Source organism: Akebia trifoliata, chromosome 15 (genome assembly GCF_017979445.1).
Source record: "Akebia trifoliata isolate Shusen 1 chromosome 15, ASM1797944v1, whole genome shotgun sequence".
Lineage (NCBI taxonomy): Eukaryota > Viridiplantae > Streptophyta > Magnoliopsida > Ranunculales > Lardizabalaceae > Akebia > Akebia trifoliata.
Genome location: NC_141389.1, coordinates 10,729,832 through 10,747,010, shown reverse-complemented (window position 1 = coordinate 10,747,010; position 17,179 = coordinate 10,729,832). Strand labels below are relative to the sequence as shown.

The 17,179-nt window shown below is 33.8% G+C and overlaps 1 long non-coding RNA gene and 1 pseudogene across 5 annotated transcripts; one reads left to right on the top strand and one right to left on the bottom strand.

The window, feature by feature from the left end:
• Positions 1 to 7,373: 7,373 nt before the first annotated feature.
• On the bottom strand, positions 7,374 to 12,769 carry LOC147384323 (uncharacterized). Of its 4 annotated transcripts, XR_015172772.1 has the most exons (8): positions 12,523 to 12,769; positions 11,048 to 11,141; positions 9,657 to 9,712; positions 9,068 to 9,150; positions 8,901 to 8,917; positions 8,380 to 8,439; positions 8,131 to 8,177; positions 7,374 to 7,759 (listed from the first exon to the last, which is right to left on the bottom strand). It is a non-coding gene; the product is annotated as an uncharacterized LOC147384323 (long non-coding RNA). The 4 variants fall into 4 exon arrangements; XR_015172771.1 differs by having other exon boundaries at positions 8,901 to 9,150; XR_015172773.1 differs by lacking the exon at positions 8,901 to 8,917.
• Positions 12,770 to 13,331: 562 nt separating this feature from the next.
• LOC147384322 (uncharacterized) lies at positions 13,332 to 16,745 on the top strand (annotated as a pseudogene). Its single transcript, XR_015172450.1, has 2 exons — positions 13,332 to 15,980; positions 16,102 to 16,745. The product of XR_015172450.1 is annotated as an uncharacterized LOC147384322 (transcript).
• The last annotated feature ends 434 nt before the right edge of the window (positions 16,746 to 17,179 follow it).

The window sequence follows — 17,179 nt, the reverse complement described above, 5'->3', positions numbered from 1 at the left end:
CTTATCACCCCTATGCTCTAATAAAAAAGTATGCTTTGCAATTACAATGTTCTTGCTTTCTATTCTTACTTTCAACTATGGATAGTAGCACAATAACATATGAAAACTATCCTAGAGTTCACCCGTGCCTATGGCACATGCATCCTCTTTAAGGTTGAAGGAGGTATAAACATAAAAATAATAAAGTTGGAGAGGTATTATTAAAAAAATGGGAGATGAGGAAAAACAATAAAATGGATGGAAGGGGTAAAGAAAGAAAGATAGTAAAGTTAGAGGGGCATTTCTAAAAATAGGGTAAAAGAGGAAATATAATAAAATTGGAGGGGGTATTATTGAAGGGGGGAAGAGGGGAAGGGGGAGATGAAAGAAAATAAAGTTGGAGGGGTGAAGGGGAAAGGAATTAAAGTGAGTATCGTGGACCCCACCCAGTATAATTGAAGGGGACGCTTATCCCCCGCAAAATTGTAGGAAAGTGGGCTTACAGTTGTGTATTATTATTAATATATATATAATTTTAATGTAAGAGATGGTTACAGCAAAATTTCAAGAAGGAGAATGCCATTACCAAAAGTTCAATTATTCATCATATAAAAATTCTATATTTCATAAAATGAATGCTTTTGTTGCTTGAAAACATAAAAGAATACTATTGCCAATTTTGTTTATCAAAACTGAGTAACATGTCGTTAAATGTAGAAAATTCTTATCCATCTCATGTCCTATTGAATTTGAATGATTCTGGACTCTATAGAAAGAAGAAGTATAGAACTTGTCAAAAATGTCAAATGGATCTAAAGCTACGACTGCATATATAAATTATTTTTTCCAAAACATGAGGTACAAAAATAATTTTGTATAGTGTTGTTAGGTAGTTCCTAAGGTAAAATATGGAATAAATAGTTTCAATATTAAAATGTTATGGGTTGAAATTGTGATAGAAGAAGATTCAAAACCTTTAATTGTGTCAAAATATCCTAATTTGATTCAAAATATAAGTAGGCCAAACCCTTACCAACAGTAATAAAAATACTCTTCTAAAAAAATTTAAAAGGATCACATAATAATCGACTAGATTATAGTTAAGATCTTAAAACACAACAATAACATCCAAATTCTCCAAACAATATGAAATCTATAAAATAAAAATAAAAGGATTTCGCTGAAGACCCCATACACACATGTCCAAATGTGCGATAAACGTTAAAGTAATTTAATAAACTTCAATAATGCTCAGTTATTCCAATCCATCGATCTGCCCTTAATCATTGTATGTGTAAAAATAAAGGTTGAGTTACAAACTCAGAGATAAATTTCTTTGCACTATTCTAATGTAAGAATTAGAAGCATGATAGACAAGTATCGAAAAGTAAACATAGCATGCATACGTTCTTTCTAGCAAACATGATTGTATAATTTCTTCAAACATAATCACACAATTATTTCATCATTCCCACAATTTTAGTCTCCAACAGTCCCTTTCCAAGCAAAGGATCTTCCTTGAGGACTTTAGGGTCTTATACTCATTGTCCTACTTTCTCATTTACTGTTGTCATGTGAAATAACAAGTCTTTTATAATAATCAATATTTAAAGCACATTCGCACATGTTCATTCTCAATCCACCATAAAATCCAATATATATATTGCTCATACTTTAACATCTTTATATCTAATTTTCTACACATGATAACATACAATCCTCTTGTTAGTTTAAAATGATACAAGGGGATAAAAAACCTATCTGTGCTAAGTGGATGATTGGTTTGTCTAGAGAAATCCTCAGGTTGCAGCCCCCTCCTTAGTTCTCCTCTATAGAAATTCAGATTTGTGATGGTTAGTAACACATAAGAATGAAAATTGGGAAGCAAATAGGTTAAAATAGTACTTGACCTTTACAGGAAAAGAATGGTTCTTGTGGGATTCTGAGGAAGATGACAATGATATCTAGGAATTCTCCATTACTTCTCTATAATGGTCTCTTTGATTAATGGCTCATGGCACATAATCTTCCATAACCCCCCTAAATAAATTGATACTTTATTCTCTTCTTCAAAACCAGCAATTCTCATAAATTAGCTCATCAACTTTTTTGTAACTCCCCAAATCAAAGTCACAAGCTGAAACACATGTCTCTAGAATTTATAATCACTTAGATTTTTGCCTCACGGCTTCCCTAGAAAATCACAAATTATTGACTTCTTCTCTCAGCAATATGATGATGGGATATAAGAATAATCTTTTCAACTTACCTTTTGAGTATTAAATGAAAAGAGAGAATACTTTCTTTTGTTGTTGCCACCATTCATGGCAAGACTTGAATGGTACCAATTTTTATTTATTCTATCTTCAAACATCCTCATAAATACCTTTATGTCCCTAATTGATAGTCTATTAAAGTCAAAATAACTACAACTTTTACTCTCTTATAAAAATATATATTTTTTAACTCTTTAAGTTACTCTTAACAAGGCCCACAATCTAAATGGATTTGGTCCTTGGATTAGCCCACTAACAAAGAAAAAATATATTTTGTTTGGGTTCTACAATCTCTCCCCCTAGAAGGGAATTTTGACCTCGAAATTGGAAGAATGATTTGGGGTTCTACAACCTATTACCTAAAAGGAAATTTCGACCTCGAAATTCTAAAGATGTACTTTCTCCATTGAATAACTTAGGATATTTGCTGCTAATCTCAGACTTTAGTTCCCATGTAGCTTCTTTTGTACCACGATGTTACCACTAAACTTTAGCCAAATAAATGGTCTTGGTGCGTAATACATGCTCTTTGGTGTCAATGTTTTGCACTGATGTTGTCTCATGAGTCTCATCCTTATGAATTTGTATGCCTTGACACTAGATGATGGGCAAAGGATTTGAAATATACTTGCGTAGCATCGATACATGAAATACATTGTGAACTTCATATAATTGTGGTGGTAAGACCAAGTAGTAAGCAACTGCTCCCACTTTTTGAAGGATTTCGAAAGGTCTGATGAATCTTGGGGCTAGTTTTCCCTTCTTCCCAAAATGAAGTATACCTTTACACAGTGTCACTCATAAAAATACATGATCTCCCTCTTGGAATTCAAATGGTCTCCTTCGACGATCTGCGTGGTTTTTAGTGATTGAAAAGTCTCAAATCAAGCGAATCGTCTTGATCATCTCTTGAATCAACTCTATCGTGAGAAAGGTGTGCTTTCCAACCTGTGCCCAACAAATAGGTGATATGCAACATCTCCCATATAATGCTTCATATGGTGCCATTTTGATACTTGACTAGAAGCTATTGTATGTAAACTTTGCTAAGGGAAGTATTCACCCCAATTACCCTTGAAATCTAGGGCTTACGCTCATAACATGTCCACAAGAATCTAAAGCAACCTCTCTGAAGATCCATCGGTCTGTGGATGTAATGTTGTGCAAAGACTTTTGTATCTAGAGCATACTCAATACTTTCTCTAAATTTGAAATTCTCATCACAAAAAAATGGGCAGACTTGATCAATTGATCCACAATCACCTTACTAGTATTTTGTCCTATCTTTTTTAAAATGTTTTTTTATTTATTTTATTTTTATTTTTTTTTAAACGTTTTTTTTAACGTTTTTAAAATTTTTTCTTTAAACGTTTTTTTTTGTTTTTTTTTAAATTTATTTTTTTATAAACATTTTTTTAAACGCTTTTTTTTTTCTTTTTTTTTTTAACATTTTTTTTTTATTTTTTTAAAAAACATTTTTTTTTAATTTAAAAAAAAAAATTACTATAAAAAATCAATGCATGTACCCTAAAAAAAATTAAATAAAAAAACTAAAAAATAAATAAATAAAAATATATAAATAAAAAGTTTTTTTTTATTTAAAAAAAAAAATCTTTGTGATCCAACAACTTTGAATCCATTTTACCCAATTATTTTCCTTTAAACCATTAGATTATTTGGGAGTCTCCAAATTGACCTTTAATTGGGACCACAAAAAAACATCCAAGAATATACTCTCCAAACTTTTATAGTCAATTTCAGCATCATTTCATCCTCAATTCATATGTCAATTTGAATATTTCATTATTTAGGGTCATTCTAAATGATCCTCGATTAAACCAAAAGGAAAAAAATTATATGCCAAATCCAAAATATCCAAAATTGAATCAAAGGGTATCAATAACGGATAATACAAACCCAAAAAAATAATCCAAACAATAAAAATGGGTCAAATCCTTTTGATATCCTACACTATTTGGGGTTATCTCAAATGTCCCTAAACAAGTCATAGCAAGTAATATTTCACAATAATTAATCCAAACAACACTGGAGAATGTAATATAGTCCTAACAAATAATCGAATCAAATAAAACTAAAATAAAATAAAATAAAAAACTAGCTCTAAATGGCAATATTCCCAAATTTAAGATTTTTCAAGTCTAATTCTCAATAATCCCCGTGGAGTCGCCACTGAAAGCGGCCTTGATTCGTGGGGTGCGCGGATCCGCTTTTGACTTTTGAGGTTTGGAAGTCGTCACTTAGTTATTATGATCTAGGAACCAAACATTGACTCTAAAAGGCAAATAACACTAATTTACGAAAAATAAGAAATTAAGTCCGGGGATCACGTTACGGGGTTGGAAGGTGTTAGGCACTAACCCCGCCTGACAAACGCCGGTCTCTACTTTTTCCAAATAAAACTACATTGGTAAAAAGACCTAAAAAATAAAAATATTAATCTTTACGAACGCAACAATTTTGATTCCCTCAGATCTGGCGAAGAGATCCCTTGATTAATATTCCTTGCTTTGTTCTGTCACCGGATTCACTTTAGATCTCCAAGATGAGGTACTTTCTTCTTTGATTTAAATTTTCTGACTTTTTATAGATTTATGGGTATTTTAAAAGGGTTTCTAGGTGTTTTTTGAGCTAAAGTTGGGGTATGGATGTTAGGTATGGAGTTAGAACTTCAAAATTAGGATTTATGGGAGGCTAGAGAAGCTTTTTGACTTATTTTTTCTAGGGTTTATTTTTTTTATACGAAAATAGGTTATAAGGACCCCTATTTATAGATTTTTTTAAGTACTTTTTAGATAGAGTTAGTGTTTAATTAGAATTACATTAGATAGAGTTATTGTTTAATTAAAATTATTTTTAAATAGAGTTAGTGTTTAATTAGAATTATATTATATAGTTTTATAGTTTGATTAGGGTTTTGACTTAAGTCTCAATTGATTAACTTGATTTTAGAGTTTTGATTTAAGTCTTGCTTAGTTGACTTGACTTAAGTACTTTGACTTAAGTCTTACTTGATTGACTTGACTTTAGGATTTTGACTTGACATTAGTTAAAGTTTTAATTATTAATTTCTAAAATTTTAATTATTAAAATTTTAAAATTATCGTTTTGCCTTTGAAGATGATTTTTTTACTTTTTAAGTTGTTTTTCAATGTTTAAGGATGTTTTGGAATCGATTTTTCATTAGGAATTCAATGGGAATATTGGTTTGTGTCATTTATAAAAAATTTTGTGCGAAATGGTCGTGAACTTTATAAGGAGCATTTTCGTAATTTTGTCAAATTTTGTGAAAATTGACAAAATGATTTATTTGATTTCAATTTATTATTTTATGTGTTTGAAAGGATTTTCCTAAGCGTAATGTAGGCTCTAAAGATGTTTTGATGTTAGGGGTATTTTGGTAATTTGATCATTTTTTAGTGATTTTTATCGTAAAGGTTCTTTTTGTCTGCAAGATGATGATTTCTACATTTTTGAGGTTATATTTTTCTAACGTACCATGATTTCTACAGTTTTATTAGTTCGAGATACCTCATCCGAATTTCTGAAATACATCTAGTAACCAAATAGAGTATTGGAATAAACATTCATCATTAGGAACCGTTGCAATCGGGTTGATAAGTTGACTAATCAGGTGAGTGCAAAAATAGGGTGTCTACATATACTTTCACTTTGTGATGGCTCTCCCCCCATGGATGCTAGTTTGTATCGATAGGTTATTGGAAGTTTTCAGCACCTCCTTGTCACGCGCCCAGACATTGCCTTTGTAGTTAACATACTCTCACAATTTATGCATGCATCGTCTGAACGTCATTGAGGTGCTGCCAAGCATCTACTCCGCCATCTAAATAGTACTCATGATCTTGGACTTCGTCTTAGTGCAAGCTTTTCTCTGTCCCTTCACTATTTCACCGATGTTGACTAGGCCGGGAACTATGATGATCGCACATCTACAGGAGCTTATGTTCTCTTTCTTGATCCTAATCCTATCTATTGGAGCTCGAAGAAGAAACGCTCTATGGCTCGCTCTTCTACTGAAGCTGAGTACAAAGCGATTGCCTATGCTGCATCGAAAGTTTAGTAGGTTAGGTCGTTATTTGGTGAACATGGGGGCTCACTTCCCTATCCACCAGTTATTTATAGTAATAACATTGGCACGATGTATCTTTGTGCTAATCTTGTTTTTCACTCTCGCATGAAGCACATCTCCATTAATTGTCATTTTTTCCGGGATCTTGTTCAACGCTCTATGCTTTGCGTGTCCCATGTTTCTTCCACTGATTAGCTCGTCGACGCTCTTACAAAAACTCTTTCTCAAACTTAACTGTGTGACTTAATTTTCAAGATTGGTGTCTCCTTTGGATCACCATCTTGAGGGGATCTAATAGAATATCTCCAGATTATTCTTGACTTTTTAAATTATTCTTGTAACCTTCTAAATTAGTATCATTCTTAACTTTCTAGATTATTCTTGTAATCTTCTAAATTAGGATAGTTGGGACTTTCTAGATTATTCTTGTAATCTTTTAGATTATGATAATTGGTTGATGTAATGTGTATAAATACCCTATTGAGGCATTTGTAATAATTATCTAAGAATTCTCAATCAAATTACAACCTTAGAGAATTCCAAATAAATAATATCTTACAACCTTAAATTTATTGTTCTGCTGCCATAAACTTCATACTTTCATAGCATTTGAGCTCAAGACTTGTACAAGTCAAGTCTCCTTTGCTGCTTCTTTACGCCCAAGACTTGTGCAAGTCAAGTCTGTTGTATACTAGATAAGAAACCATTAGTTTTGTTGAAATTACTCTTCACAGCATTTGCTGCCACTACAGTAAAATAGGGCTATAGCGACGGTAGCGACCGTCGCTATAGGTACAAAATACCGTCGCAAAAGCACCTAACGACAGCCAGGGAGGCCGTCGGTTGTTGTCGCTAAACAGGCCATCGTTGAATGTACATGAGTTACAGCGACAACCGCTCTGGCCGTCGCTATAGAGTATTATTTTTTTAAAAAAATTTTGTTATTTTGTTACGGTTTTTTGACCGTCCCTATAAAAGCTTTTGAAAAAAATAATAATAATAATAATTTTACACCAGCCCCCTCATGTATTGTTGAATATTGGAAATACCCCTATGTTTTGAAATTAATGACTTTGACCCCCTATTACCAGTATTAAAAGACCCAAATGCCCCTCCGATCTTCAACTTTAAAAAATCTATTTGCCAATCCAAATTCTAATCTACAATTTGAAACTCCTGCAATAAGCATTCCAGATGCATACAAGAAAACCTCCACTTGCAAGTTCATCTATTTGTTTTGTAGAATATAAATAAGAAACTATCGGTAGCGTGCCTCCCTCAAATCTACAATAATTCGACTTACTTGTCGTGATAACAACACTAATTTGTGGCGATGTTTCCCAAATACATACATACTTTTCTGATTCCATTGTGGATTAATTCCAACACTCGGTAACTGCAACCACGAAAAATAAAAAAAATAGAAGATCATAAGTAAAATTTAAAAAAATCAAAACTTTAAAAGCACAATTGAAGATGAATCTATTGTGCATGAATCGGATCAAGAATTATCCCTACAGATCTAAACAAATCCAATTTTTGAGTTAGCTTTATTGCAACAAAATCGTTGCAAATATCTTATAGATGAAAAATGATAATCTAGGACTAGTTTAGAAACAAATTGCAGTCTAGAATCATACAAATGAAGACGAAATTGAACTATAAAAACCAATCCAAAGACATGATTTTTAGCACTAATTTAGCTAAATATAAAGAACAAATGTGAAATCCATAACATTTAGAAAGAACAGATGAAATAGAACTCACCATCCACTATGTCATAATGCGCGAAAAACGACATTTAGAAGACCAATCTGTACCACATACACATAAAGTTAGAACACCAAGTCAGGTTCATGAAGTCATAAAATTCCCTGAAAACAGAGGTATCAATCAAGATAATAAAAAGGCACGGTAAAACTTTCATTTTGATAGGTCGTTGGTTAAGTGTAAGATGAGGTTTTGATCCCAAGTCTGGAATTGCTGCACACAGTTTCAGATCAATATGACTCATACCTGTGGCTGGAAAGCTCTAGCCCTTTCTCCTGCGAGGACTCCCCTTGTTGAATGCAATTCCTATTTTACATATATTCAATAGAACCGGTTCAATACGAATCAAAACTAAAACAATATGAGCTACTAATTCAAACCCAGTTACAAGAAGGGCAGATAAGAATTAGGGTCAAGTAAGGTGTGTCCTGTTCCTATAGAATAGGAACAGTGTCTATGTGGCACATCTTGGTTGGAGTTTAAAGCACATCGGCTCCTAACCAAACCATTTTCTACTTTGCACACAGCCCTATGTGTTTTATCTCCAACCAAGAGGTGCCAAGTAGACACTTTATGTGGCTAATAGCCTACTATAGGAACGGGACACCGCTCTGGGTCACGACTCGTAATTTTCATAAAATTATTGAAATTCAACGGATTAGAATCAAGTTTTATAATAAGAACGTTAAGGCGAGATGGTCTATCAGATATCTATAAAAAGCTCTATTGAATCAAAATTCAAGAACATTTTGTAGTTCAAAACATACCTCAATAGGTACAAGAGCTGTTGGAATGACCATGCATATAAGAGATCAACCAGAACCAGAAATTAACAACAAAAAAAAAAACATTTTAACAAGAGCCAGAAGTTCATAGCTTGGTTTCATTATTAATTTATATGAAAAATACAACCATCATGATATTTCTTAGTTACCCAAGAACATGGCAGCCATCATCATAAACTGTCTGAGATATCAAACCCATCAATCCATAAACCAAATCAATTCTCCTTTTCACCTGTAATAATCAATACTCATTAAACTTCAAAGAAAAACCCATAAAAGATTTCACAAAAGCAATCAAAAGAAATACACAAAAACTACCAATTAATTAACTAATATATGACTTACAACCCAAAATATGAAAATTGAAGAGGAACCCAATTCAAAACAGCAAATACCCATTAATCAGAACCCTTAAAATCATTTAAAATAACTTTCCTGGGATGGCCTAGAATCATCTGCTGCCCATACTGCAATTTAGATGGATATAAGTGTGGTCACTTTCATAATTTAAGCGATTTTCATAATTTAAGCGACATCAGGCAAGGATTCACTAGTTTTATAAATGATGGCTTTAGAAGTTCTTTTTATGTCAATAACCTTATCCATTCAAAGACACCTGTAGCACAAAGCGAAAATAAGCATAGACGAAAGTGAACTTTACAAACTTATGAGAATATATAGCTAGGACATGGTAGAGGTAATAATATATCAATAAAACACCACATTAAATATTCATACCTTGCACTTCGAGCAACCCAGCCAACAAGAATTGCAGGCCATGCTAAGCCTCGGATCTACCAAGAAAATAACAGTGAATATATTAAGAAGACCGGAAAAAAAAAAAAAAAAAAAAAAAAAAAAGAGAGCACAAAAGCAGCTTTGTGACACAAAGTAATTGATTCATAACTTATCAAAAGAAAATAAAAGATGGAGAGTTAACATTCATTTTAGAGGTGAAAAACTCAACCCTGATTATTTCTAAAGCAGATTTGCCGCATAATGTAAAACAACTTGATAAAATATTTACTTGGTAAATAAACCTGGACGTATGCATTTGCAGTTGGTACTATATGCAAAATAACAAGACAGAAATTCCACACAAAAATGAGAACTACTTCGAAAACCATGCCAACTACTTCGAAGTTCACACTAGAATGGTTTAATGAGCCCAATGTTTTATATAGTAGCATTTGGTAGGGCACGCTGTGCTTGAAATCTAAATCTACTATGTGAGTGCTCCACAACTTTTTGGTAACAAGTAGTTAAGGCAAAAGCAACACCAGGTGATCCCACATGAGTATGTTCTTCAGGAAACCCCATATGAATAATATGTTTTAAGGAATTTGTGTCCTAAGGATAAAGATAGAACTCATAACAACAAAAGCAAAACTATAAACAATGAAAGAAAAAGGGAAATATACTAGCTCACAAGGCCACAAAAACATGAAGTAATAAATTGGACTTGTGCTCCCATTTACCCATTCAAAAAGGTGATGGAACCAAATTAAGTGCATCAAAGCAAATGAATTACAAATGGAGATGTCCTCTTTTACTAGCACAAGAGAGATGGATGTGAGAAGCACCATCAATGACATGGTGTCAAGGACTCCATAAAAGATTCCCCACTTCACACACCAGCAGACATGGAGCCTAGACCAGATAGGCATGCCAAATTGTGCATCAAAATAATCTGATAATCTAAAATCTAATGGCTATGGTATCCAATAACTCAATCCACGTTCTTTCTGGTATTCATCTTTCTCTGTTAAAACCTTCCATGTGTACTTTCCATCTAATTGGGGCTGAATCAGTCTTCGTAGCACATGACCCAAATATTTCGCCTTTCAACTCTATCTAGAGCTATTTCTTATATGAAGGCATGTGTCTTCATATCATTCCTTACTATTCACATCACTTTTCAAACTACCACAAACCTTTATTGAGCCTTCAGCTTCTACCAAAGCATTCCTCATTGGTGCTGTCATAATTATCATATAAAAGTATATATTCTAGAAATGCTTCAAAATAGTTTGATCACCAAATTCTACACCTTATTGAGAGAACTAGTTGGTACATAAACTTATTACATCAACAAGCATACAATCCATACAACTGGGAAAATAATATACCTTGCTGTACAGTGTTGTAAGATCCATCTCAGCAAATGGAAGATATCCTGCCATCAAAACATAAAGTTCTCCTGCCAGTTCAGAATGTTTTCTCCTGCTTGGTGACAACAAAAACATCAGAAAAATGTATTATTTTGGCAACAAAAACATCAGAAAAATGTATTATTTTGGCCAAAAACAAGGTTCAGATGGACAAACAATAGACATAGAAAATCATAACCATAACATCATAGATTCTGACCATCTTCTGTAGGTGACACCCCATTAATCCCACTCCCTAGAATGGGTGTACAATCTCACAACATAAGGAATGCTCTAAAGCACGTAAAAAAGGCCACTCCATTTTACAAAAAATTTCCTCTATGTACAACACATACAACAATTGCTTACATAAATAACTTAATAGTTTTTGCCAAGAACATATCATAATTTATTTCAATATTTGTTTTCATTCATAATGCATATCATCTTACCTGAGTGATACTACTATATTGTATCCTATAAATCGACTAAAGTCTCTAAAATATCTACCACTATGAGGAATATTATGATGATGATGATGATGATGATGATTGAAAATGATTATGGTGATAATCTCTCATTATCCATATTTATTTCAAATAGTTCGCAGATGTTAAATTATCTCTTTGTAAGAGCAATTTGGTCCCAAATAATTGTAACTTCTAAATTATCATAAATAAAAACTAAGAAAAAAGTATAATTCTCAGAGGTTGCTTCCTCTTCTCTAGCCTCATCAATTAGGGGACCAAAGGTCCCAACAAAATTCCTTTCTTTGGACGAAGACCTTGTGAAGAATCCTCGCAATGGATAATGTCATCTGACAAGGCCACATTACTCCTAATACGTGTCTCATTTTTTAGCATTTTTTACATAGAAAAAACAAATGAAATAACTTAGGTTTCACAAATCATTGAATTTACCACAAAATTCAACATGAAAGGAAAAAATTTGATATAGATCTTATCTACAAAATCAATTAAAATCAAAATACAATCAACAATAAAATTTTCTCCAAACCATTTAATTACACAAATTATCAAATTTACCACAAAATTCAACATGAAAGGAAAATTTTGATATAGATCCTATGTACAAAATCGAAATACAATCAGCAATAAAATTTTCTCCAAACCGAAACATCTCATTTATACACCTTGGTAGGAAAATGAAATTACTTCAAAAAATGAATTGGAAATGATGCACGTTGAGCTGATTTTAGGATCAAACAGAGCAGACTAACAAGTTTAATCAAATTATCGGATTTCTTGAAGTGTCGATCTCAATGTGATTTCTACAGTGTTCTCTAATTACCTGAAAAATCGATTCCCTAAATCTCTTGAATCAATAGAAAAAATAAAAGCAAGCTTTCTCGTCTTCATCAAACCCTAGATCCACAGCACACACACACACATAAAGAGAGAGAGAGAGAGAGAAAGAGAGAAAGAGAGAGTTACCTTGATGGGTCGATTAAAAAAGATGAACCAGAAGAGATTGAGTCGAGAAAGAGCGTGATATTGTTTATTTAAGGAGAGATGAATACAGGGGAATCCGAAAATTAGACCGGATCGAAGAGAGAGAGAGAGAGAGAGAGAGAGAGCAGATCGAAGAGAAAATTGCGATTTCGTTTGGTCTGAAGCAAAGTATTGCGACGGACACAACTAACGCTGTACATGCCTAAAACCAAATTTTTGAAGAAAAAAAAAAAAATAGGCTACAGCGATGTTTTCCTAGTGGCCGTCCGTAAATGTCGTCGCAATAAATTAATATTCTTGTAGTGTGCTTCTTTACGCCCAAGACTTGTGCAAGTCTCGTCTCCGATACACTAGATAAGAAACCATTGAATCTTCAAAAGCAGTCGCCATATAGAACAGTGTCACATTCCTAAGGCAACATACGGTGTCTATGAGTTACATTTTGGTTTGAGATTAAACACATCGAGCTGTGTGCCATGTAGAAAAATGCTTGGTTAGGAATCGAATATTTTTTTAACTCCAACCAAAATGTGCCATGTAGACACCATTCCTATTTTATAGGAATGGTACACTTACCTGATCCGGATTCCTTTGAAAATGAGGACAGAGGGGGCCCACTTTATATGGAGAAAACTGAGTCAGGTCATGAATTTTATTTTTAAATTCGGTTATTTTGTTCTCTTACTTGCTATCAACATTAATTACAGTTGAAAATATTACTGTTTCAAGCCGTACTCTTTCTTTTTTTCTATATATTTCACCCAAGAAGAAGCTATGGTCACTTAAACCGAATGAAACTTGCATCTTCCATGATGAGTGAATTTGATTTCTTTCTCCTAGTTACCAACCTTCTCTTTTGTATTAATTTTCCAGTAGGAGTGGCCACGTCTGGCATTCTAGGAAATGAAACCGATAGACTCTCTTTGCTTGCTTTCAAGGTTAGGATATCTCCTGATCCTTTTCAATTTATGAGGTCGTGGAATGACTCTATCCATTTCTGCAAATGGCAAGGAGTTACATGCAGTCGTCGACATCAAAGGGTTACAATGCTGAACCTCATGTCCCAAGGGTTGGGGGGTTCCATATCTCCACATATTGGGAACCTCTCTTTCTTAAGGGTGATAAATCTCGTAAACAACAGCTTCCAAGGTGAAATCCCCCAAGAAGTCGGCCGTTTATTCAGGCTACAACAATTCAATATGAGTGCAAATTCTTTCGTTGGGGAAATTCCAGTCAATATATCCCATTGCTCTAACCTAAAAATCCTTCGTTTAAGTCGCAACAAGCTCGAGGGAAATATACCCATCGAGATTGGCTCTCTGTCCAAGCTTGTTTATTTGTCTCTTTCTGTTAACAATCTAACAGGAGGGGTTCCACCATCTTTAGGAAACCTTTCATCTCTCAACCTTCTTGCTCTAGATACCAATAGCTTGGAAAGAAATATTCCAGATTCCCTAGGCAAATTGAAAAGTCTAAAGAGAATTGCTCTTGGAGACAATAAATTATCTGGTATGATTCCTTCCTCACTTTACAATCTCTCGTCTTCCGAATTCATTTCTTTAGCAGCTAACCGACTAGTTGGTAGTCTTCCACTTAATATTGGCTTCACACTTGCTAAACTTAGGGAATTTTATATTGGAGGAAATCAATTTTTTGGTTCCATTCCTGTGTCATTATTCAATGTTTCGGGTCTTGAGAAAATTGAATTAAGTTTCTGCAATTTTACTGGAGATGTCCCTATTAATGTGGGAAACTTGAAGGGCCTTCAGTATCTAAATTTGGGTTCAAATAATCTTGGAAGTGGGACAGTTGGTGATCTGAATTTCCTCAATTCTTTGACCAACTGCACATATCTATCGATGTTGGATATCAGCAGCAATCATTTTGGAGGTAAACTTCCCAACTCTATAGCCAATCTCTCAATACAACTCAATGACCTTCATCTAGGAGGAAATCAAATTTCTGGAAATATCCCTGTTGGAATTGAGAACCTTGTGAACTTATTTGCATTGAACATGGAATTTAACTTTTTCACTGGTTCTATTCCCAAGGGCATTGGGATGCTTCAAAAGCTGCAAGAATTAACTCTAACTGTAAATAAATTCTCAGGGACGATACCCTCCTCATTCGGCAACCTTTCTCAGTTATAATTACTCGATTTATCAAAGAACATTTTAGAGGGAAACATCATTTCAGATCTTGCCAAGTGCCATTCTTTGCAAAAATTAGGCCTAGCTAGTAATAACCTCAATGGTACAATACCGAAACAGGTCATTATTAGTTTATCCTCACAGTTGACTTTCATTGACTTAGGCTATAATTCTTTGATCGGTTCCTTACCTGTCGAAGTGGGTAAGTTGAATAGTCTCCAAGCACTAAGAGTTGCTGAGAACAAATTGTCTGGTAAAATTCCTAGCTCGCTTGGTAGTTGTTCGACCCTAGAATACCTTTCTTTGGAGGGAAATTTCTTTCAAGGAACCATCCCTTCATCTTTTAGTTCCTTGAAAGGTTTGCAATATTTAGATCTTTCGCGTAATAACATATCAGGGGAGATTCCTAAAGTTCTACAAGACCTTTTATTTTTAGAATATTTAAATATTTCTTTCAATGAACTTGAGGGTGAGGTACCAGTAAAGGGAGTCTTCAAGAATACAAGTGAATTCAGTTACCTGCATGCTCCATCAAAAAATATAAGCAAAGAGGAAAATCTCTTGCTTTCAAGGTGTCGATTGGTGTGATTATATTTTCAATTGTGGTAGCAGCTTTTCTTGTTTTCTATTGGAGGAGAAAGCCAAGAATGAAATCTTCTTCCACAGTTTTCTTGAGTGATTGGTACAAAAGGGTTTCTTACAATGGACTCCATAGAGCAACAAATGGATTTGCTTCAGCCAACTTGATTGGTGTGAGGAGCTTTGGATCTGTTTATAAAGGAATTCTTCATCAAGATGAGACTCCTATTGCGGTGAAGGTACTAAACCTTAATGTACGAGGTGCTTCCAAGAGTTTTATGACAGAGCGTAAAGCTTTAAGAAAAATCAGACATCGGAATCTACTCAAGATCATAACTGCGTGCTCAAGTGTGGACTTTAGAGGTAATGATTTCAAAGCTCTGGTTTTTGAGTACATGCCTAATGGCAGTCTAGAAAACTGGTTGCATCCAAGTTCAGATGAGATAAATCAATTGTGTAATTTGAACCTTCGCCAGAGACTAAGCATAGCAATCGACATTGCTTACGCATTAGATTATCTTCATAATCATTGTCAAGCACCCATTATTCATTGTGATCTGAAGCCAAGCAATGTTCTTCTTGATGACGACATGACAGCCCATGTGGGTGACTTTGGTTTGGCAAAGATTCTTGCTAGCAACACAAATTACTCTAGCGAAATTGATACCAATTCAATGTTTATAAAAGGGTCTACTAGATATATTCCTCCAGGTATGAATTTGATATAAGTTTATGTTGTTTCCTTTTTTCAAATTTTCTAAATAGATATCATTGATAATTCCAATTTGTCCAATAGTTTTTAATACTTGACTAGACAATAAACGGATTGCAGAGTACGGTATGGGTGTTGATGTCTCTACACAAGGGGATGTCTATAGCTATGGAATACTTATGTTGGAGTTGCTAATGGGAAAGAGGCCGACTGATGAAATTTTTAAGGATGGTTTAAGCCTTCATCAATTTTCCAAAATGGCCTTGAGCCATCAAGTGATGGAAATTGTGGATCCATGTCTGCTGTTAGAAGATTGTAGTGAAGCTATCAATGATTTTCAAAACCAAAGATACAATGCAATGGATAAAATACGAGAATACTTGATTTCCATGTTTAGAATTGGAATTGTGTGTTCTATAGAGTCATTAGGTGTCCGAATGGAAATCAAGGATGTTCTCTTGGAGTTGCATTCAATCGAGAAAATGTTTCTTGAAGACGGAATCCACTTATAGAGATGAAATACTCTCTATTGAGTTTTAGATTTATGTTCGACTTTTGGCTAATTAGTTGTAGCTGTTTTTTTTTTTTTTTTTCTCATGGTGTTTGGTTGTGTATGTAACTTTGTCTAAGCCTATCTTGGTAATCTTGTCTATTGTATTTCTTTACTTGTTGAATTAGGAAATTACTTAGTTCAAGACATAAGAAATTATAGAATAAGTTTTATTTCATATCTTATCTCCCCTATGCTCCAATGAAAAAATTATGCTTTGCAAGCACAATGTTCTTACTTTCTATTCTTACTTTCAACTTTGGATAGTAGCACAAATAACATATGAAAAATATCCTAGACTTCACCCGTGCCTACAACACATGCATCCTCTTTAAGGTTAAGGGAGGTAAAAGCATAAAAATAATAAAGTTGGAGAGGTATTATTAAAAAAAAGGAGATGAGGAAAAACTAATAAAGTGGATTAAATAGGTAAAAGAGCAAAGATAGTAAAATTAGAGGGGCATTTCTAAAAATAGGATAAAAGAGGAAATATAGTAAAATTGGAAGGGTATTATTGAGAGGGGGGGGGGGGGGGGAGGGGAGGAAAGAAAATAAAGTTAGAGGGGTGAAGGGAAAGGAGTTAAAGTGAGTATCGTGGACCCCACCCACTATAATTGGAGGGGATTCTTATCCCCACAAATTTCACTA